The following is a 23,960-nucleotide window of genomic DNA, read 5'->3' as shown; positions in this document are numbered from 1 at the left end:
GCTAGTAATATAAATCTCAACAATAAAGTCAGCTGCTGTGTTGCGCGCATTTCTGTCAGTTGTGGTGCGAAGCTGGGCCGTGCTCCTTGTTTGTCTATGGTTCCGTTTTGTTCCATTGAAATATCGATCGAAAAATAAGTGCCCGTGTTAAAATAACAACATAATTTACGGTAAGTTTTTTATCGACGAAAATAGAGATTGTATTGTCTTTGTTGTCTTTAACATAACAACGTTTGCAATCAATTGCATAACACTGTTATAACAGAATAATTGCTGCATATTGCACTGTACAGATGCAGTATTTACTTGGCTAATTTATACAAACACTCTCGGTATAATTAACGATATGGAATGAAATTTACTAAGTTCTGACAGTAACAATACACAAAAGTATGTACACTTTATATTCTTGCATTAAACATTTAATTTCTTGTGAAATTACATTTCTTTACCACTTTGTTTTTAGCAAGCTTATTTTAATTATTATTTTACATTGTTATAACACCACCTCGTTTCATCATTGTTAGTTTTTCCCAGTGGTTGGCGGATGTAAGACTGTCCCTTAAGCACGAAGTTGTTCTTGTATTCGTATATTTCAATACAATATTATTAGTTTTTGTCAGCTCAATTACAATTTCTGTATAAAACGAATTCCATTGAACAAACAATTCCGTAAAGTGTAATAAGTTGAGTACGTGTTGATAGGACAAAACACATTCTAGTCACCTACTTTATTACTTCAGAGAGGTTAATATCATTTTCTTAGGTCTATTAGGGAATTGAGAACATATTTGACCTATATAGTATAGGTAATGTCTTGACCCGAACTGCGGCTGTGCCTTTTGATTTGTCTTTTTACGCAAATATCTCTTACCCCACCCAGCCAGATAGGGTGGATATTTGCACAAGCACAGAAGTCTGAAACATAGTAAAATGACCATAGAAAGGTTGTAGGTAGAATTGTAGGCTAAGCTTCTGGTGCCATCATTATTATTCTACGTTTGTAAAGTTTCATCTCGTACTTAGATCTTCCAGGCCACGCGAAGTGCATCTACTTCCCACGAAGATGTGTTCCGTTAAATTGCCCCGCCTTGACCTGGTACCATAGAGATTATGAGCATACTCAAATGTGCAATAATATGTTTATTTATTTATTTACGGAAATAAATACATTACTGACTATGCCAATACTATAATGTCGAGAAAAAATATAATAAAGTACGTAATATTAAACATAATATACACAATATCGCGACTGTGAATTCACTCTGCGAACATATAAATATGTCGATAGTGTCGGAGACAGCATTCAGTAAGCGCAACGTCTTTGTTAACGGGGATCTGTGTAACAGACTGGTTCTGGCCCTTGGCCTTTTTTCCATAGGTACAAAAAGACCGAGTTTTGGAGTAGGTAGGGTGGTGGGCAACCCAAGACTTTCAAGATGTCTACTTTTTTGAGGAAACTAGAAAAATCATGTTGGGAAAATTAAAGGGAGAGACGCCATACAGTCTGTAATGAAGACGTCGTGTAAATGTATTCTGTACGCGCTCCAATTTTATATATAAATTACATTGTTGCACTTAGTCCCCACACTTAACTCACGTTACGAATTTCGAGGTCAGTACTTGTGATGTAAAATAGCATTGAACTTAATGAAAATTGATGTGCTAAGGGAGAGCTCAAGGGACCGTGATCGCTTTTAGATAGAGGTTTCTCACTCACCCGAGTTTCTACCTTACAGAGTTTCAGAACTGGTCTGTCTCACATATGACGTAATTAGAAACAAAATTCGTTATCACATATTTGTTTTAATTTCTTTTGCGATTTTATTTTAAAAACGTATAAGACTAGTCGGGAGTCAACTGTAAACTATTGGTTATTGGTTGCGCGGAAGAGATCGCTCGAAAGCGATAAGGCCGCCAGTTGACCTCCTTTTCAATTAATTATGTCAACTTTATTATATTTCTGTATGCAACGAAGTGTTAATAAATTAACTGGGTCATTTTTGAACCGTGGTTAAACAAATGTAGACAGTGAGTAAAATCTCAACTAAACCAAATTAAGCATTATGTACGTCTAGTAATTTTAGATTTAAAACGTCAGATCAGCTGAAACATTGAAAAGGTGTTACTCGCTTAAGTGATATTTAAAAAAAACTACAATCTACGATAATTACATAAGGAATCGAAATTGGGGGTCATCAAATAACGTCACAATTATTGGAATCGTTGTATAGTAGGTCCTAATTCTGGCTAATTATGAAGTTAAATTAAATAAATCAATGGAGCTTCAACCTTTTTAGGTCTGGCCCTCAGATTTCTGTATATGTCATGATCATTTGTAAATCTAATAGCAAGTATGTGATCAGCCTCCTATGCCTGACACACGCCGTCGACTTTTTTAGTTTTAGGCACGCCGGTTTCCTGACAATCTTTTCCTTCACCGTGAGCGAATGTTAAATTCTTCTTCTTCTGGTGCCACTTTATTGCTCAAGGTTGGCTCTTAACAACTTAAATTGCCGGGAATCCTGCGTTAGTCTAAAAAGCTCCTCGGAAGATGTGATTCTGGTCCACTCCCGTACCTTTATTAACCACGACTTCTTTACTCTACCAGCCCGACTCTTGCCTTGGATTTAACCCATCATAATATGCTGTTAGTTGTTAACTGTGCACATGGAAAGAAAGCCCATTGGTGCACAGCCGGGGATCGAACCTACGACCTCAGGGGTGGTGGGTCGCACGCTGAAGCCACTAGGCCAACACTGCTCTTAAGTTAAATTCCTTGGCAGAATAGGTATCTAGGTAAGATCCATAAATTTTAACTTGCCTGAGAACAGTTATCGTAACCTTCATTGACCTTTTAATATCAGATAATGCATTTTGAAATCAACATTATTCTAATCTTGTGTATATTGATAATGCAGCAAAGTGAAATGTCCAAGGACGACTGACGTTTCAATGCATTACAGATATCGTGCAGGTTGTAAGATGTAATATTATTACAGTGCATTAGGTACACAATTTGCTAGGATTCATTACATATTTATTATGATGTCAAAATTAAGATGAAACAAAGCATTAGAAGAGTATCATAATGTGTTCATATGAGTTGTTCCCATTAACCGACAGCCGAGTTTCGTTATCAGACGTTGAGGCAGAAACGAAATTCCACCCGTATAACCTCGACGTCCGTCGTTCCTTACTCGAACGTTATTTGAGCCAGTTTTTGGCACACACAATATGTGTAACCAGCTCCCCGTCAGTATAACCCAATTTAACTTTTTTATTTTTTATTTTACAGTATAATATGTTACATTAGAATACTGATGTAGTTTGTATTAATGTAAAAATAGCAGTCTTGTTTATAACATTAAAGGGTTTTCTTAGAAAAGAGCTTACCAATTAAAAGACCGGCAACGCACTTGATTACTTAATATCAGGTGAGCCTCGTGCCCCTCCCTGTTCTATAAGAAATCTTATTTTTAAAGTATATTTAAAATTAAATATTGTTGACTTTAATATATATCCTTGTATTCCTATATCTTGAGTTAAAATAAATAATTAGGTGCTTTTTTATTAATTTGCTTCCCTTTGTAAAGCCTCAAGAGAAAACGCTTCATAAATCAGGGAACGAGGTACATATAAGGATAGAAAGGTACCGAGAATTCATATGATTTCATAATTTATAAATTCTGTAAACAAAAATAGTTTGTAATCACTTTCATTTTACACTTACATCAATAATTTATCTTTATTAAGACTAATGATGATGAAAAATAGTTTCTTAGATTTCGGTTTTTTAAGGGGATTTTAACAAAATGAAAATATAATTTATAAATTTACACAGTTCCAACGACATAGAACAGACGAGAAGAATTTGTCATTGGTCGTCTTTATTTAATAAATTGTTTGTAAGCCGCATCGACAACACCACCCTCCTATTTACAGAGAGTAAGGAGAAGAATTACTGTAGGAACAAATAGCATACACGTAGTAACCAGGTGACAAGGCAGATAATATTTTTTTCTCTTCAGTTGCATCTATTTGTCCTCCCACATACATTCCAAAAGTTACCATGGTATCTATGACAATCTGGCAGGTGAACGACCTAAGATCAAATCTTTACGAGAGCTTACGAAACGAAAGCTTTCTTCGAAGCTTTAACTGGTTTATATTAAATTATGTAGGCTGTAATGAACCAGAACTTTTTCTAACATATAAGCGATTAAGTCGTAAATATATAATGTTTCTTGGAAAAACGTGTAATAATTTGCGTTATTTTATCTTGTATTGTGTCAGTGGCCACCTAAAGCTAGGTAATAATTAGATAATTAGAAGCGTAAGCTTTAGTTTTTGCCGCACTTATAAATTGTATTTTAAGGTTCTCGTTTCCGATAATGTCCAATAATATAAGTGTCATTTAGATTTACGAATCTTTATAAAGGCAAGGTTGTTTTGTTAGCGTCGCAACCCCTCTAACCTTAATTTTGAGTTATACGCTCATATTTTAAACCGAATTTCGTAAATATTTGATGAAAGTGATTGTGTAAGTATGTGTTTTAATCAATTTTTTTTTCAAGTATATAGGGTTATTCGTAATTCATATTCCCGTTAGATGATGACGTTAGGTGTGTTGAGTGACCCTATTTGAGTTTACACGTTTTTTAAATTAAAAAAAGCATTATAAAAAAATATTTCTCGAATTATAAAAACGGTTAACCACTGGTTATTTATCAATATTAAAACAACCATTGTCGATCCAAATTAAATTGCGAATTGCACGAAACACGATATTATTTCAATATTTTTATTTCTACTAAATTCCTAAGAAATAATCAATATTACAAAACTTGGCTTGCAGACTACCATTTTACTAGCTCAACAACAACAAAAACAAAACATATAGTAACAATAGACGGAATATGTTGAATTACCAATAACATACTTAATACTAGGGAAATATATAGCCTTCTTGTAATTTATATATGGATACCACGATTGTCTGTACAAAATACAAAGTCCAGAGATATTACGATACGCGCGAACAATTGCTTTAGTTTTATTACATATATTATATCTTATTTACAGTCACAAGCTTCTCGCCTACTTGTAAAATATTACAAAAAAGGTTTATTCGTTCTATTTATAAGAATACTTATGTGATCAACAAAGAGGTATTAACGACGACAGAATAAAGACAACGAGACCATTGCACAGCATTACGGATAATTATATTACAAATTGAAGACTTATATTTTTTAATTTTCTTGAGTGTCTTGAGATTTAAAGTGATACCGGCATCCATAGATTTACATTGCCAGAGGGCTCGCATTCCGCCTTGAAATCTTGAAATTCTCAATCGTGAATCTGGAATCCGTACAATTAATGTCGATTTCTATATGTATCGTATTATCGTATATTATATGTACAAACAATAATTACTTAAAACAAAAGCATATACTCGGACTAAATATTATCTACATTGCACATCATTGTGTTATTCATAAGTGCTGATTGAGGTTTCTAGATGTAGATAGTATATCAGCTTCGATAGCCATATAAGTTTCAAAGTCAAATTCAATTATTTTTACAAATTACTTGTCATACCTTCTGAAGAACTTTAACGCGAAGAGCTGACAAGAAACTATTTCTCTATCAAGCGCCACTTGAGACAGTTCAGCGAAACAGTAAACATTAATCTCACAAAAATGTTCCTAAACAAGTGCCATGTTATTGTTACAACAGTTCCTGAGGAAATCAAGCTGATCCATTGATATTACCTAAAAATGTAAAGGCAATAGTTTGAGACCTTAGTGACCAAAGATGTTCTTCCCAAGCCACGTTGCTCTTAGATCAATTCCTGGGGACATCAACTAGATGCATTCACACTCACTGTCATTTTTAAACACACAATCAGTCTTTACTATAAAAGAATGTTACCGAAATTGATCTCAACTGGCCAACTGTAACGTAAACAATTGAAACACACACCCATAATGATGCATGGTATTCCAAGAATGAGCTATTGAATTGGACAACCATGGCTCATCGGTTATCTTTCAATAGAAACTAACTCAATTAATTACTGACAATATTGTTTCTAGATTATTATATATTAAATAATGTTTATTAGTATTCATAACAAATCAAAACAAATAATGTATTTACAACTTCCTTAACCTAAATAGTAATAATAATAATTAAAAATGAATGAAAAGAAAATTAAAACAAAGTAGTGTACCTGGCAACGCTGTTAACGCTGGCAACATTTTCAAAATTCAATATAATTTATTTATATAAGTCACACAATGTACATTTATAAACGTCAAAAACAGAAATATATATAAAATGCTTTTATTTTACATTTACGGCCACTTCTCAAATCAAGGGCGTTGAACGGAAGAAAAGAACTGGCAATAAACTCTCCGCCACTCTTTTTAATCGCTAAGTTTTTGTTTTTCACAACGTTTATAATGAGCTACAGCCTTTATACTATGTTCCACATGACATAAGTAATTAATAATAATAAAATAAATTAAAAACAAAGATTTATCCTTTTCCTCGCTGTATTTCGATACTTATTCGTTGAACATACATAATTCCTAATTCTTACAAATATACGATTTATTATTTACGATTTTCTAGAAATAATAAAAACAATTAAAAAGAAAACAAAAAATAATTTAAAAAGTTTGGTCCCTGTGTACCTTTAACGCTGGCAGCATTTCCTCACTGTGTTGCGATACTAATTCGTTGAGCGAGGAAAGTACCAGTTCTGGGGTCACTCGTACTATCTACAAGGCGCAAACTTAAATGTCTAATTAGCGCCTGTTCACTTTAACCCCACAACCCCAGAAGCTCTACTCCAAAGTGGACAAAATATTAAATAAAATAATTAATTTTCATTACACATCTACTTATGTGATATTATGTAGAATAACAACGAAAGTTTTAATTACAAGAATGTGTGTTACTAGCCTTTCTTATGCGAGATAACTGTTCCCTATTGCTTTATACCCTATGACACACACAGTAATATATAATTAATATTACCCATCATTAGGCAGCAGTACTCCAGTACTCTAACTGTATATTATCTATACATCTTTCAAGTCCCACTTTCTGCGCTTGACACACATGGAATCAAAGGCATCCATTGAAATTGATCCATTGACTACGACGACTGCCCTTTTGCCATAAAATGCTATAAAAATTGGCTACTCCAAAATATTCTATTTTCCTTTGTGTAGTTGGAACACTTAAGGGTTAAGTAACGCACGCATATCATCACAGACCATTATACTTAAATAATTGTGGCGCTAAAATTAACACTAATAAAAGTCATAAAACAAAGGAATTTCCACCCTAATAAATATAAAAGCAATCAGGACTGTAAAATTATCCGCGTCGTTAAGTGGTCAGCCAGGCAATGCTATTGAGAAATGTGTAAACCTTGTGAGCAGTGTTTTATGAATGTATAACGTCGGCTCTAGTACGTAAAATCGTTTATATGGCTTAATAACTTTCCAGTATTCTCGGGAATATATTGCTTATAAGGCTTCTAAACTAAAATATAAACATCTGTCTTTATTATAACATACATAGTAATAATGATAAAATATAATAAACATTTAAACTAATTTAAACAGTTTGTAGTTTGTAGTGAAAACCGAATTAGGTTTAGTTCCACCAATATTTTTTTTTATTTCAAACATGTATTACAATATATATTTAAATGAGTACAATAAAAAGCAGTTGAAATAATATCAAATGCATCTCTTTTGATTAACTCGTGTGCATAAAGTATAACGAACATATCTACTCCATCTAAATGACGTAAATGTATTTGCGTAGAAAATTACGATCGTTATGGCAGAATTGCAAGCACGAAAGTTTTGTTGAGATTTGAGTGACTATTAATTCTTAACGATTCATGTTTTCTTTAATACTCCTTAGTATATTAAATTAAAAAGTATGTATACATTGTATTTGTGATTTTGTATGTTTATAACAAATAAACTTAAAAACTACTGCACCATAATAGTAAATAAAACTGAGCAGTGTTGGCATTGGCTTCAGCGTGCGACTCTCATCCTCAGGGATCCCCCAGGCTGTGCAACAATCGACTTTGTTGTCTATGTGCGAATTTAACATTTGCTCGACCGGTGAAGGAAACCGGCGTGCTGTAGACCAAAAAGTCGACGGCGTGTGTCAGACACAGGAGGCTCATCACCTACTTGCCTATTAGATTGACAAATGAATGATGAAATAGATGAAGAAATCTAAGGCCCAGGCCTAAAAAGGTTGTAGCCCCACTTGTTTAATAACTAAAATTACACACATTGTGTGGGCTTGTAAGTAAATACAAATTACTGCTACCCAGGTCTTTCGTAACTGATATGGTGATAAATACATGTATTAGGTGAATTGTAGACTATGTGTGCGATGTGTATACGTAATGTTATATAAAAATAGCCATTAAATCCTTCGTTTATATATAACGTATTTATTTCCGAATGTTTATCCGTGCGAAGCCTCCCTAGCATACGAAAATCATACTGGTCATACACTCGTCTTTTGTTTTAAAGTCTTCAATGACTCTAAGGAATATAAAAAGTATTTTTTGTAGTGAAACTTCTTTAAGCTCATGAGGATAAAAAATAACGCAATAATTATAATATTAGCGTCACGAAGATGGGCAGCGTTTTTGTCGAAGAAAAGGGAGACAGCGATTGAGAGAGAGTGAGAAAGGGCGTAGCATGAAGCAAATAGCCATGGAGCGAGAGTAGGAAGCAGGCAAGTGAGAAAGATCGAGAGACAGAGGATGGGAGATTGAGAAAAAATACACGCTATTGGTTGATGTATTCGTTTAGTAGTTACTTATAATATTAGAACTTTAGATGACAATTCTGTCGCATAACGTCTTGTGCAGTAAACGCAGTTTTTTTATTTGTTTTTTTTTTATAATTAGCACATATACAGTGTGTAAACAGTGTGAATATAGATATACAAAGACATGGAGTGATCATATACTTTTACCTTAGGAATAATTAATTTACAAAGAAGTTTCGCTTCTGACATGTGTACTTTGTACGCACGCACTTTTTAAAATTGATTCAGTTTATTATACAATCATATTGTAATGTCAATTAATTTTCATAGATGTTACAATAATTAAGATAAGAAGTATAAAAATCATTCACAATATTTGCCGTGACATCGGAGACACGCGATTATATAGAAAGTTTTCTCGCTAGTACTTTGACAAATGAGTTCAAAATCAGCAGCATAACGTTTTATCCTACAAATAGCGTTACTTCTACAAATAAGCGTTAAAGAGGTACACCAAAACTAAGTCGCGAAACCTCTATACCGTATGAGACAGACACAAGTATCCTTCTGCCATCAAGTAGAGCCGGCCATATTGGATTTAAAATGTTTCATTACTATATTCATTTATTTTAAAATTTAAATCTTAAGGTGTGTACGAAATATCAGATCAATTCGATAGAAATGAGGTAAAATTTCTATTACCATAATGAAAAACGATTTCACCCAAACAGGTCAAGCTATGTAAAACTATTTTTTTCTGAGTAGTGCATTGTTTACGTGACCTAAATATCTTTTATTATTTATATTTTACTATGGTCACCCGGTGGTTGGGTGCGGTTAGTAGTGACACGGTGTGACCCACTTTTTGATAAAAATTGCTTTGCATTGTATCAGGCAAAAGTTTTTTAAGGTTCAGGAATCTTTGGGTATTCGGAAATAATGTATATCTCCCTGATAGTGACTTTATCGGGAGGTTACCTTATGATGAGAACCTTGAGATACGTAAGCATGAGGAAGTTGAAGATGGCTAACACAAAACTACTTTTTATTAATACATATAAATCTTGTAGTATGAATGTATATATTAGAATATTTTTGAATTTATTTTTGATGCCATTCAAATGTTACAACGATGAGACGGCTGTTGTAATATGATTTAAAAAATATATTGTAATCGAAATCGCCGAGAGAGCTTAGGCCAATGAATTAATGGAATTGATAACAATGACGGATCGAAGTCCGTGTATCGCATATTAATTATAACATAAATACATTTCTATATATGGTGCAACGATCCATATATTTAAGACATCTAAAATAGGCGGCAATTATAACGTATTATTACAATTGTACGAATTTATATCCATGGCGCCAAAACCTACCACAACTTCACGAAAAATAATCTATCTAAAAACAAATTTGTTGTTAAAAAAATATTGTCTCTAAAGTCGGATACATACGATAGCTTAACGTGACAACGTCATAACAAAACATTGATGAAATTATTAGGTATATACTTTTATTAATAAAACTGAATATTTTTTATTGAATTATCACTATGCTGTATGATATGTCATGCTTTTTCGTGCGTGCAGCCGGCGTTCATCCATTTTTAGACGCCAAAAATTAAATTAACACGGCTTTCGAATTTAAAATTGAATTTGCGCGCCAATCTTTAGATAATTCAATCTGTTAATGCTGTTTATAAAATCTTCCAATAGTTAAGACCTATTATTTGTTGCATTCATTCAACAATCATAATATTTTTTTACCGCTGATAAATAGGTCTAACACGTACTGGTTTCCTCACGATGTTTGCCTTCATAAGCAAGTGGTGAATGCGCATAAAGAGGAAAGTTTTTAGGTGCACTGCCGAAACGTGAGCACACGACCTCAAGGGTCATGTCATGATCATAATCATATCCCTCTTCTCTCATTTATTCGAGATGTTTCCTTACATAATTGAGTGTATTACTGTATTATATTGAATAATTTAAATACAAATTTGTACTATTATTTGACCACATTTAACATAGATATATGTAGGTGGCAGTTCAATGTGTATTTTTGTCACACTTATACGAGTTAGTGGAATTTCTGCATTTATGCAAATCCGACATTGCGACTGAAATATAATATTTCAATTGCTTCACGAGGTAAATATTTCAACAAATTTGAATCCAGTAGCCATATTTTAAGTCTTCGTCAATAAGCTTTGGTGATGAGCTCTTGAATTTAGTTCAGACATAACTATATCACACGATTTTATTGTGACGCGGCATAAAACGGAACGCTATATTTATCCAAGGCCAATGCAGTTTTAACCTTGCAACCGATAATGCGAGAAAATCGATTACAGTTGTGTAGAGAAAATACTAGTTACGCCATTGAATTTAACATTTTTCTAGTCAATCTCTGTAACTAGTATAATAACGATACACCATTTTCATTTATTTTTCTTTTAATAATAATAAATAAAAAATTTTTTTTATGAACGCTATATTTATCCAAGGCCAATGCAGTTTTAACCTTGCAACCGATAATGCGAGAAAATCGATTACAGTTGTGTAGAGAAAATACTAGTTACGCCATTGAATTAAAAATTTTCTAGTCAATCTCTGTAACTAGTATAATAACGATACACCATTTTCATTTATTTTTCTTTTAATAATAATAAATAAATTATTTTTTTGCAAAGAAAGTTGTTCATTTGGACCGATTAATTATAAAAATCCGAAAAATCAGCTATAATAAGCATGCAAATGACATATCAATTTTAGCTATGTCATTTAAAAAGAATATTAACAATATCATAATAATACGTTGAGTTATAATTGTTATCAAACTAATGGTCTGAATACTGACTCACGCTATAAACCTTACCCTTGAAATCATTACAAGGCAGTGATCTAGAACTTATAGGAAGGCGATTAAATAGTTTGATTGCCATGGCGTATGTTTTTTGAATACATCGTGCTGCATGCAGGCACCCACAGCAGTGTTGGATCCCTCGGTATATATAGGCAAGTTTGTATAAATATTTAAAAGAAATGTTGAATGCTTTTTTGCAGTTATAACTACTTCAAGATTATATAAACTTGGTTATACCGAGTTAAGCTAACAAATGCTTGCGGTTATGTACAGATACCATGTACACAACCCCTGGGTCTTGGCTTGAGATTCCTGTATCTGTTTGGTTATAATTTTTCTTTTGTTCTGTAATGGTTGTGTTGTATCTTAATAATAGTGATAATTCATACGGAATTGCTTTATAAAATCCCTATAACAATACAGCAACACGGTCGACTAGAAACAAATATCCCTTACACGCCTGCCTAAAACTGTGATCAATAATGGACATGGGTGGACAATTTCGACGAGTCGTTTTAAAAACCTTGCTGTTTTCATTATTTGCTAATATTTTTTAATTACGTATTTACAATGTGTATTCGCGGATGCTTGCGGACCCATGCAACTTCGTCATTACGAAGAGTTCGTGAGTTGTGTGCTTTGCGGGCAGTTATCATGAAATATCATCATAAGTATCTGATTGTACTCATTGTAACATGTGAGATTTTGAGAGCAAAAAAACAGCATTCTGTACCTGACACACGACGGTCCTTTTCGACTAAATTTATCTTGACGTAAATGAGGCTACGATTATAAAGTCTTAGGAATCATGAATAGGGGTCATTTAAAGGTCAATGCACTGTTATCAGTAACTAACTGTTAAATATAGATAACGCATTGTTTCCTTGCTATCCATTGTCAGCTGCAGTTAGATAATGTAGGAATTGCAATAAACAATTGCTAGCGATAATGCGATATGATTAACTTCAACGGAACCGTGACCGTGTTATTAAATTCATTCATATGATCAAAAATCTATAGCCTTCATACATTTCACACCTTACAGTTATACACACCTTACTTAATGTTACCAATTATAGATGTCTAATTTGTTAAATTATTTATTTAACGAGTTGTAATGAACTTACACAGCGAGCATTCGCGCAGTCGCACGACTCCCGGGAAACCAGCAAGCAACGAGCCGTTCGGTGTTGGTTACTAACGTAATAAATTTTCCTCCCAAATGTAATATGAAATGTTAATCCTGTTTGTGCCCGCGTAATCTTTACCACCCAAAGGAGTTACACCAGTGTTTTATCATAAATGCATGTCACATTTTGATAATCGTCCACTAATTTGTTTTTAAGTGTTCTCCACATTCCTTTGTTTTTATCCAACAGGTTTAGTTTGTCTATTTGTAATACAAGATTTGTTTGCTTTTAAAAAATACATTTTTGGCCGTTTCCTACAGTATAATTATATACATAAGTCTATTAAATTTGCTACAAATATATGATATAATGTTTTGTAGCATCATTTAAATATTTAAAAAAATGAGATTAAAGATTAAAAAGATGTAGATAATGCACTAAAGCTTAAAAATAGTTGGGTCCTAGTTTTTTTTTATAGAACAGGGGGCTCATCTGATGTTAAATGATACCGCATGGACACTCTCAGTGTCATTTCCGGCCTTACAAAAATATATAATAACGATAACAATGATAGTAATAATTACATTACAATTAATGAAATTCTGTAATAGTCTTAGTAGTAATAAGGTAAAATGACATGATTGTATTATTTGTATTCATGGCCTTTAAAAAATTGGGAAGCTGTTTTCTTAAAGGACTGGTTCCACACAGTGCGCGGCAAAGACTGCTTTAAGAAACGCTAAGTTGTAAAACGACGGACGTCGAGGTGATACGAGCATCACACCATTATCCTGATCAATGTAGAGCATTGATCAGATAAACAAATACGTAGTAGTAATTAGAGGTTCATTGTCAAAATTGGATAGTTCCTGATATGTTCTTCTTTTTCTGGTGCCACCTTATTGCTAAAGGTTGGCTGTTGACAAATTGAATCGCCGGGTTTCTTGCGCTAGCCTAAAAAGTATTGCCGGTCTTCTGCCGTACGTTCCGCAACCACGACTTCTTCCTTGTACCAGCCCGTCTGTTGCCTTCTTGCCGTTAATTATAAGCTGCAACAAGTCATATCGATGAGTCTAATAAACTTTCGTGTCGTCCCAATTCGTTAAAGGTATTTTATTCGCCACTCTCTGGATCCAGCTGATGCTGATGATCCTAATATCTACATAGTGAAAATATATTAATAATAATAATGTGAATTAAGTTTAATTTGATTGACTACAATCAAATTACATTACCAATTAATTAACCAATCATAAAAACGCGCTAATGTTCGGAAGATATTAATACATTCTTAATGTATCACCTCTCAGATTTTACGGAACATAATTTATAATTGTATGGTCGGTTTCTACTAGACTTTGTGTCCCAATTTATTTAAAACATACTCAATCCTGTACTGTATTTAATCAGCTATAAAAAAATACTTTCATCTTCGGTTAAAATGTTAGTCACGACTCACGAACAAAAGAAATTTTATAGCCATGAAATCGTGAGCGTTACTGATTTCTTATTGGTTTTAAGTTTATTTACAAAAAACATTAAACTACTGTGTAATAGTAATATTTGTACACACAATACAAACAATTTCATTGCTTTTGTGGTAAATTTAATGTAAAGTATCCCAATAAAGGTTTATAAAAATATTAATGACATTAAACTGTCATAAATTTGAAGCTAGGTACTCAGAATCATTTAAAAGATCTAAGTTTAGATACTTTTCAAACGATTCTTTTAAATTAGAAATCATTTGAAAAGTATCTAAACCTAGATCTTTATTAATTCCTTCATAATCTATGTTGTACATATTTTTTGTTTGAAATAAATACTATCGTCTGTGTATATTAGTTTTTATACATAATCTATAACTCAGACTGTAGTCACAGAAACTAAAGCAGTGGGAAAATTGGCGGCAACGCGTCGTCATGACAACAGCTTATTGATTACTCCCCTCTCCCTTACACTAAGGGTGGCTATTGATTTTCTATTATCTATCTTTGTCACACGTCGTCAGTCGTTTGCCTGTCTCGGTAAGAGACGTCAGAAATATTTAATTAATTTACAATAATTTGTGTATAGCTTTACAAGATTTTGTGTTACTGTTTATATTGGATTTTTAGCACGACTTGGGTGAGTTGTTTACTGTAAATTTAAAATAGAACTTTGTAGTTTTGCTATAAGTTGCCTGGAGCCATTTCTTAAGCACTGTCGTGATTAAATTCCCGGCGACAACGTTTCGGTTTAGTACAAATCGCTATTTACCTATGAAAATACAGCTCATGCCTGATGATGCCTCGTTGGTGTAATCAGGTTATAAATTTGGACGTAAACGAAATTATTGTACTCTTCGATCGATTGTGATTTGCCACCAGCGTCATCAGCGGAAATAATACGTCATGTCTACAGCCGTTTGACTAATCACAATTGAATGTAATGTTTGTCTTGCGTCTTTGGTTTTATATTCTCATCCCCCCTCGCCCCCTTAGACTTCTGAGGTGTAAGCAAGGTTTGTTCATAGTATCTCTTTTTTTAACGTAACATTAGAATCGTATAAATTATAGGCAAGGATAGAATAGGTCTGTACATATTCCCTATAATTTGTTACAAATATGCATTACGTGAAAGTAACATATTATCACAATTTACACAATAGCCCTTAATTACTTTGAAATGAATGGACTATTTGCAATGTGTAATTGACAACGCAGGGACGTACTTTCAATAATAAAATTTATTATAATAAAAAACGAGCAAAATATAAAAGTTAACTTAGATTTATAAACTTAACATTAGTATATCCAGAGGTCATGAATTTTGGAGTTTTTGGTATCTTATATACTAACTAGGGGTGCATCGATACGCCTTTTTGCTGATACTCTTATGGAAATATCGCTGATACCGATACGAATATTTGGTAAACTATAATTAAATTAGGGTAAAATATATCAAATTTGGTTAGATTTTAATTATTAATAAAAAATATAAACAGTCGCAAACGTTGAATAAGATTAAATGTTAAGTGATTAAAATGAAGAATTAAGAGTAATAATTAAATTAAAATCCAATAAATAACTGTAATAATTAAAATTAACACTGATAAGATTTTCGTTATTCTATTTTATTTCATTTGGTATCGAAACATACAACGCGCGAAATGGAATACGTGGGGACAAAGCGGGTGAGAGTGACCACAAACTGAATATGTAAATAAGTATGGAATAAATAAAAACAATTAATTATATTAAGTCACCGCCCTATAAGTCATATAATTGTAGTTTATATGAAAACTTTAAAACATTGTTATCATTAGAACACAACCAATTCCAGCCTATTACCATTTAAAAAGGCCAAAAGGCTTAGGTCTAATTAGTATTACCTTACAGATTTACAGCCATACAGATTGTAGTAGCTTTACAGATATACAACACGACTACAAATTGCTACATTAACGCTGCAATTTGACGTAATAATTTCACTTCTATTGGATAATTGTCTATGCCTCTTCCGTGGAGTTTACCATGAACTAGTTATTACGATAACCGGTTTTCTTTGTATCCGACAATAAGTAATATAATAGCGGGATACATGATATATAAGTGTGTTTAATTTTGGAAAAAAGGTTAGTTCCTAAACCCCAAGAGGTCGTGCATATCCATATCTTATGGATTCTTTTAATAATAGCACTGTAATGTAAAGGAAAACGTAATAAGTCTTTTTTTTATTTATCAATAAGGAAACAACAGAAAATATATACAAGTTATAAAAGTGCCAGTGTGTAGAGTAGTGTTTGTCTAGTGGCTTCGGCGTGCGACCCATCCCTGAGGTAGAAGGTTCGATCACCGGCTGTGCACCAATGGACTTTCTTTCTACGTGCGTATCGCTGCATTCGCTCGAACGGTGATGGAAAACCTTGTGAGGAAATCGGCTTGCCTTAGACCCAAAAAGTCAACGGCGTCCGTCAGGCACAGGAGGCTGATCACCTACTATTAGATTAACAAATGATCATGAAGATACAGAAACCTTTGGCCCAGAGCTAAAGAGGTTGTAGCGCCATTGATTTATTTCTTATTATAAAAGTGTCATTGAATTGTTTCAAAGATAAGGTTTTTTTTAAACAATAACAGACACGAAAGATGTAAACGGCAATTAATACATAAAAAACAAATTATAACGATTTGAACTATTTCTCAAGTAAAAGAAGTTTTCAAAGATATGAGCTGACAATTAAAGGCAGCTGCATCAGTAACTAATCATTAGAGATGCGTAGGCCTATGTGCCCAATTATATGAGCCAAACAGATTCAAACCAGATTGAATAGTTAACTTTCTAAATCCTTTACGGTATGGAACATTTTATTTGGCTAGTGGTGTTTCAATACAACTATTCGAGTTTAGAAAAAGGATAAGTCGAGAATAAATTTACGGATAGATATATTATATATATATGATTTCTATTTTTTTAATATATCGCGTTGCAACGTGCAGGCACCCCACAGCTCCATCGGTATTTACAAGCAAGTTTCTGTATATGTTTTTAACAATTTTGGATGCTCCTTTACAGTCATTACTGCTTCAAATATATACAAACTTGGTACTCTCAAAATACCGAGTTCGTAAATTTATCTACAGCTACAGAAGTCTAAGACCCATAATAGCCATTATACATTTTTTCTGAGAAATAAAGTCATCAATCACATCAACCGAATTTCCCCATAAAAGGATAACATAGCGCCCATGAGACAACCTAGCCGTGATTAGCAATAATTGCTGCGTATTTTGAAGCCACCAAGTCGACTCGAAGACAAAAACAAATTATTAAGGCGCGTACATATCGATAAAACGTGTTGTTTCCAATATTTTTTTGTAATGCACAGATAAAAAATAACGATAAATTGTCATGGTAGATTTGGAAAGCTTTATCGCAAGAACTTTGTCCATAAACCTCGCTCCAGGACATAAATCTCGTCACGTATCCTGGGTAGATATTGTAGTGGGTACAAATTGCGCTTGTATTTTTGTAAGACCTAAAAATGTCTTCTTTGAATAAATACTTATTACTCTGAAACTCTCTAATATCTGTAAAGGAACAGCCCTAATTCCCTTAATAAATAACTCAAACGATGTTCCCATCTCATCTAAACCAAACATCTACTTCGTAGTACGTTCAAAACAAATATTTTCATGGTTCATGACCTAAGGGTTATCACCCGATAAAAAAAATTCCAAGGTGTTGGCAAACATCCGGGCCATGCGCCCAAATTTGATAAAACTTAGGATTAAGGCTTTTGTTTAATAATATGTTTTAGAGATAGTCTTAAGAGACAATTCATCCGGAGGCGCTAGAGTTTTTTATTGCCCTCTGATAAATATATTTACTGTTGTTTATAAACAAGTGATTTTTCTTTTGAACGGTATCAAGATCCAACACGTTTTAGAAATATAAGAGTTTATACCACGTAGAAGTAACATGGAAATGATAGTAGTTGATACAACGGATGTTGTGACAAGTGCATGACCTCTCGGTTAAGAACCTCATGAATAAGATTTAAGATAAGATTTGGTTAAGATTTTTGCTTCAACTAGACTATCGAACGCATGATGAATATTTTTAAAAAGTTTCAGAATTTGTTGTACAGATTGTGAAAATTAGTAGTATTTTCGAAACAATTCTACTTTGGTTCCTTTAAGAAAAGAGCATACCAATTTTTAAAAGGCCGGCTAATCCAAGGTCACATGTCGAGCCTCTGATCTTTCAGATATTTCTCAATATTGTATTTTATGACCATTTCATGGGCTAAGATTTGCGGATTTGTTGAATACTTTTGAAGAGAGCTAACAATTAATAAGATTTTTATGTTAATTTACATGTCAAAAAGTTGACAGTGGCTTTACTGTCAAAATTTCTATGACCTTTGTTTATCACGGCGGTGATCAACCGTTTCGTTATTGAGCGACGTCATTCAATTCCAAATTAAATTGTCAATTGTACAACAAAAATACTGAAGACGTTTAAACAGCATTACATCGAAAAACATGAGCTCATCCCCTCGTAAAGTTGGGAGGAAATGTACTCGGCAATGTGTTTTGTAGTTTTACAGCAAAAAATTGTTTCTATTTCAAGTAACGTGAGGGGACACAACGAGTGTTTATTTTCTCAAGTTCAAGGTGCACTTACATTTCCGTTCGATTTTTGAAAAACCGGATTTAATATCATGAATTCAATAATCATATTTCAAAATACAATTTTCCAAGCACCTCATGCAATACTTTATTTTGTGTTAGGCATTTTTTTGCTCGATTTTTCTTCATAAAGTGAGATAATACGTAATAGACATTTAAAGTATATACTTTTTGTAAGCTTAATACGTAATAACCGCATGATTTGTGATGTTTTACAAATCGGTAATAAAACCGGTTTTATGTATGAAGTTACCATAAACATACGTGACATACTCGTAGGTCAGTGTTATTTAAAGTGCATTGGATACAGATTGCTATTTTAGAGTCTTGTACTAAAATAGCAATTACATTAAGGATTTATTTATGTTAGCGTAAATAAAAACAGTAATATATCAGATCGACTTGTTTGATCAAAAGTTTTGAAATGATACTATAACAATACCAAAAATCTTTTCATACATTTTCACTTCTTCTCCACTGATGAGTCTTAAAAGGCCGGCAACGCACTCCCGAGCCCATTGGCGTTGAGAATGTCCATGGGCGGCGGTATCACTCAACATAATAAATAGAAATTAAGAAAAAATATTATACTGATTAGAAGACTGTATCGGTTTCCATCACAAATCAGCAACTAGGTTGTTCTACATCTTCCTAAAACCTCTTGTTAATTCCATACAACCGTAACTTGCAAATAGATAATTAAAGTAGAAATGAAACATATGCAGCTTTGTAGGGAGCACCTAAAAATAATTATTATTCTACAGCCCCACGTAACCCTAGATAGAATGTTTGAATCAGCGCACGCGCAGATCGATATTGTCTTCACCCCAGCACATCTGTTGCACCCCACATTTTGTGGATTTATTTTCAAAGTACGTAGGGGTTGCTTCTATTTATAATATTTATTTAGTATCTGTCAAACTAAACAAAAGAAATTCACGAAACGTACGTTAAATTATTATTGATAATATTAAAAAACAATGTCGAGAAAATACTTTATAAAGAAATTTAAAATCCATTAGGAAAAAGGATGCTAGTCTCCCACAGGATTCCCTGTGTCGTGGGCTAGTCTCTTAGACCTATATCTCCTTCACCTAATAATTTCTACGTAATACAAGTTTATAATTAAACTAATATTGCACAAGAAAAATTGTAACGAAAAACGTTTTACCGTAGGACAGATAGAGAAAATGTTGCTTAATATGATAGTTTTGAATCGAGAAAATTTTGTTTTTAATAAAGTGGTTAAAGATGGTGGAAAAAAGGCGATGGGCGAAAAAAGTGCGAAAAAAGGTATTTAGGTGTACGTTGTGTATGATGTGGTATGGTCGGTGTTTGTTTCAGATTTGTATTTGTAGTTGATCGATCTAACTGTACCACTATCTGGGCAATTATTTATTTATTATTATTAAAGGTATATTTGGATTAAGTATAGTCTAAACATTAGAAGTTTTGTTCTATTATACAATATTGAATCTGAGTATAACTCGTTCTTGGAGGTCTTATATAAGACATTCATAATGAGTATTTGTCTTACAAATAATAAATTCCTACTACTGATTATTTTATGTCGGTTTTAAGAAGTTTTTTTTTAACACCCAAAGGAGAATATTTATAATTCCACGTAATTCATATTTTTCAGTTCTGTTTCGATATTTTGTATATTATTTTTAATGAACAGTGGTCGGCATAAAATATAACGGTATTTTAGTTAATGCTAACCTTAAAATGCAGATACAATACAATCTTATTAGTAAATATCCACAAATAAGCTATAATGTAGTTAAAAATTCGTACATACGAGTTCATATTTGTCTTTGAATTCACATTTTTTTGATTTCCTTTAGTTTCGATTTTAAAACAAATGGTGAGTTTCACCAGTATAATACTCGAAACAGAACTAATCTAAGCGTACGACCAACCAGGCTGTAGAAGATGAACCACTCCTTAAAATATGTTGATTGTATTCGTTTTTACAACAAACTCCCTAGCGAAATTAGAGAATCAATACTAAATAAATTCAAAGCTCTCATCAAACATAAATTAATCGAAAAAGTTTTTTTTAATTTGACGTATATTTAAATGATCAAAATCCTTGGGATTGATTTGCTCCAGTTCAAACAATTTGTATGGCTCCAAACTTAGCGATTAAAAATAGAGGCGGAAAGTTTCAACAACTGAGCGTTTTTAAAAGCTTATATATTATTTAGCCACGCACCATCGCTGAAGTATTTCCGAACCATTTCATCATAGAGTCCATATATAAAAGAGCATACCAATACCTTTGAGTCACTTGCGAGCCCTCTCGCAATGTAAGCCTCCTGAGAGTTTGTTTAAAAAAAACATGACGGATTTCATCGTCATTTAAAAAACACCCTAACACCCTGATTGATAATATAGGCATCCGGTCACTGGGTTCAATCTCGTCGCACGGCCGACTAGACTTGAACAATTGGGAGATTCGGGACAGTGATGCCACGCCGATTGTTAATTTTACGGTTCAGCTGTTTTGATGCTAATGCACTTTGCATACATTTCCCGAAAGAGAGTTGACCGTAAAAAATATTCAACTGATGTTTTAAAGATTCTGATTCGTTTGTATAATGTAATTGATGTTTAGAAGATAATGCAAGCGGAACACCAAAGTAAAGGCTTCTTATGTAGAAGTGCATAGTCGATACAACGTTTCCGTATATATATTATGTATTTGTATTTCATGATTGCTTGTCAATCTAATTAGGAAATAGGTGAACAGCCGCCTGTGTCACACACGCCGTGGAATGTTTTTTGGGTCTAAGGCAAGTGGGTTTCCTTACGTCGTTTCCCTTTTCTATTTGAGCGAATATTAAATATGCATGTAGACAGAAAGTCCATAAGCCGGGGATCGACCTTACGACCTCAGGGATGATGGGATGAGCTCATGCCACTAGGCAAACACTACTTATTTACTTATAAAATAACATATAAAAAATGCGATATTGTATTACAAGATTATTAATTAAAATAATATTGATTTGTATACAATTACGTGTAGGTGTAAAACTTTTTGATAAATAATATGTTATTACATCCGTTATGCATCAGACTGTGAAAATTCTATATTCATAATAGACACGGTAATTGTGAAATTGCCTGTCTATAGAACAATAGGGTCTTGATGCTTATGCGCAGGCTAGGCATTCACGGGTGGCTTGATATAAACAAAGCGACCGTACAATATTGTCATCTAGGTTCACTGATTACGTATTGAGTTTCGTTCGTTGTTCTTGGATGACTTTAACGTTTTTTAGTGAGAGCGTAAGCTGAACTTGCTTAAAAAATTTAAATAAACTTTTATAAGGGCGAATTTATTACATTATCTCTATACATTTCGAGTGCCCCGATTCATTACACAAACCAACCTACGGATTCCCCTCCCATACGAATAAACACTACTTATCCATAGCTTTCATATTCAGTAGAGAGATTACATTTAAAAAAAAAGTGTTAAGTGCCTGTCTGGTACCTAATCCGCTGTTTTGCTCGTGATTTTTATTTTTTGTAACATATGTCATATATTATAGGAAATATTTCATGTAACGTATACTGTAGATATAGCATTATGTATGATGGGGTGAACTTTACTAAATAATAATAATAGGTGTTTATCGTGCGTCAGCCAGATACGAGCCTTCCAAACAAAGAATAACTATGAACACAATTATTATCTTTAGATATGAATAATGTACGTTAAAATATGTATTGTCACGTTTATTTATCAGAATATTACAATAAGAACAAAACAATATATTAACCAAATAGCTATTTGATGTATATAGCACGTACATGAAGTGCGTGCTATATTTTGTCTTATATTCATTTTATCAGCATATAATCTTTCTGTTCTGACTGACTGTTCAAAGTGTTAAATCAGTAATACAACTGGTACAATATACAAACTCAAACTCAAAGTAACTTTATTAATTTAGCTAACCAAGTACACTTATGAACATTAACAGAAAAGATGTTAAATTGATTGTAAATTTACATTCACTGCCAGTTTGCAAGTCAAGGGTGTAAGGGCAAGAAGAACTGGCAAGAAACTCCACTTTAATCGCTAAGTTTTGAGTCATAGAAATTGTTTGAACTGGAGCAAATCAATCAAATCGGTTTGTCATAAATAATAAAAATAAAAAAAGACTTTAATACTGTTTAGCTTACTTGCTTGTTAAAATAAACGTGTCTAAAGTAATATAATATTTATTATTCTTATTAGCTTTTCCTACGACAAATGTCTTCTTAGATTTTTTTTAAATCGTGGTGTTCTGTAGCGGATTGAATCCATATTGGACTTACAATTCATTAGCGACCTTTTTATATCAGTTTTAAATAAACGATTTGACATTGTTCATAATTAAAATTAACCTTTAATATAGTTAATTCGGTCAATATTAAAAAGAAATATGTACATTGTTTTATAATATTCGCACCACAATTGAATGCAATAATGAGTTTTTTTTAAACTTTAAGATCCAAAATGGACAACAGATAATAACTATTACAAGTTTGTCCGATATGTTTTATTACGTTAACATAGACAAGGGGCAAGGGCAAAGAACTTAAAGCGTGGTTGAAGGATGCTGAACATCTGTGGTGTGTGATGTCAAGTGTCACAGGATACTGTTACAGACAGGATGGGTGACCAGGTTGGTTTGTGTTACCCTAAGGGTTAAGTTACTACCGGTTGTGTTGCTAGAACTAGGTACAGTGTTGTGACTTTTTTATCGACTTGAGAATGTTTTAAGGGCTGGACTTGAGTGATGTGCTTCAATCATTCACGGCTATACTCATTGCATTTTAGGCGATATTTTCTTGCACCGTAAGTGTAGATAGAATAAAAGCTATCGAAGATAGGTTAGTAAATCTGTTGTAAAGTGATGGAAAATGTAAATTTCGTATAAAACAGTTAGTC

This window comes from Pieris brassicae, chromosome 7 (genome assembly GCF_905147105.1).
Source record: "Pieris brassicae chromosome 7, ilPieBrab1.1, whole genome shotgun sequence".
Taxonomy (NCBI): Eukaryota; Metazoa; Arthropoda; class Insecta; order Lepidoptera; family Pieridae; genus Pieris; species Pieris brassicae.
The sequence above is the reverse complement of the archived record's forward strand: the minus strand, read 5'-3'. Positions refer to the sequence as shown.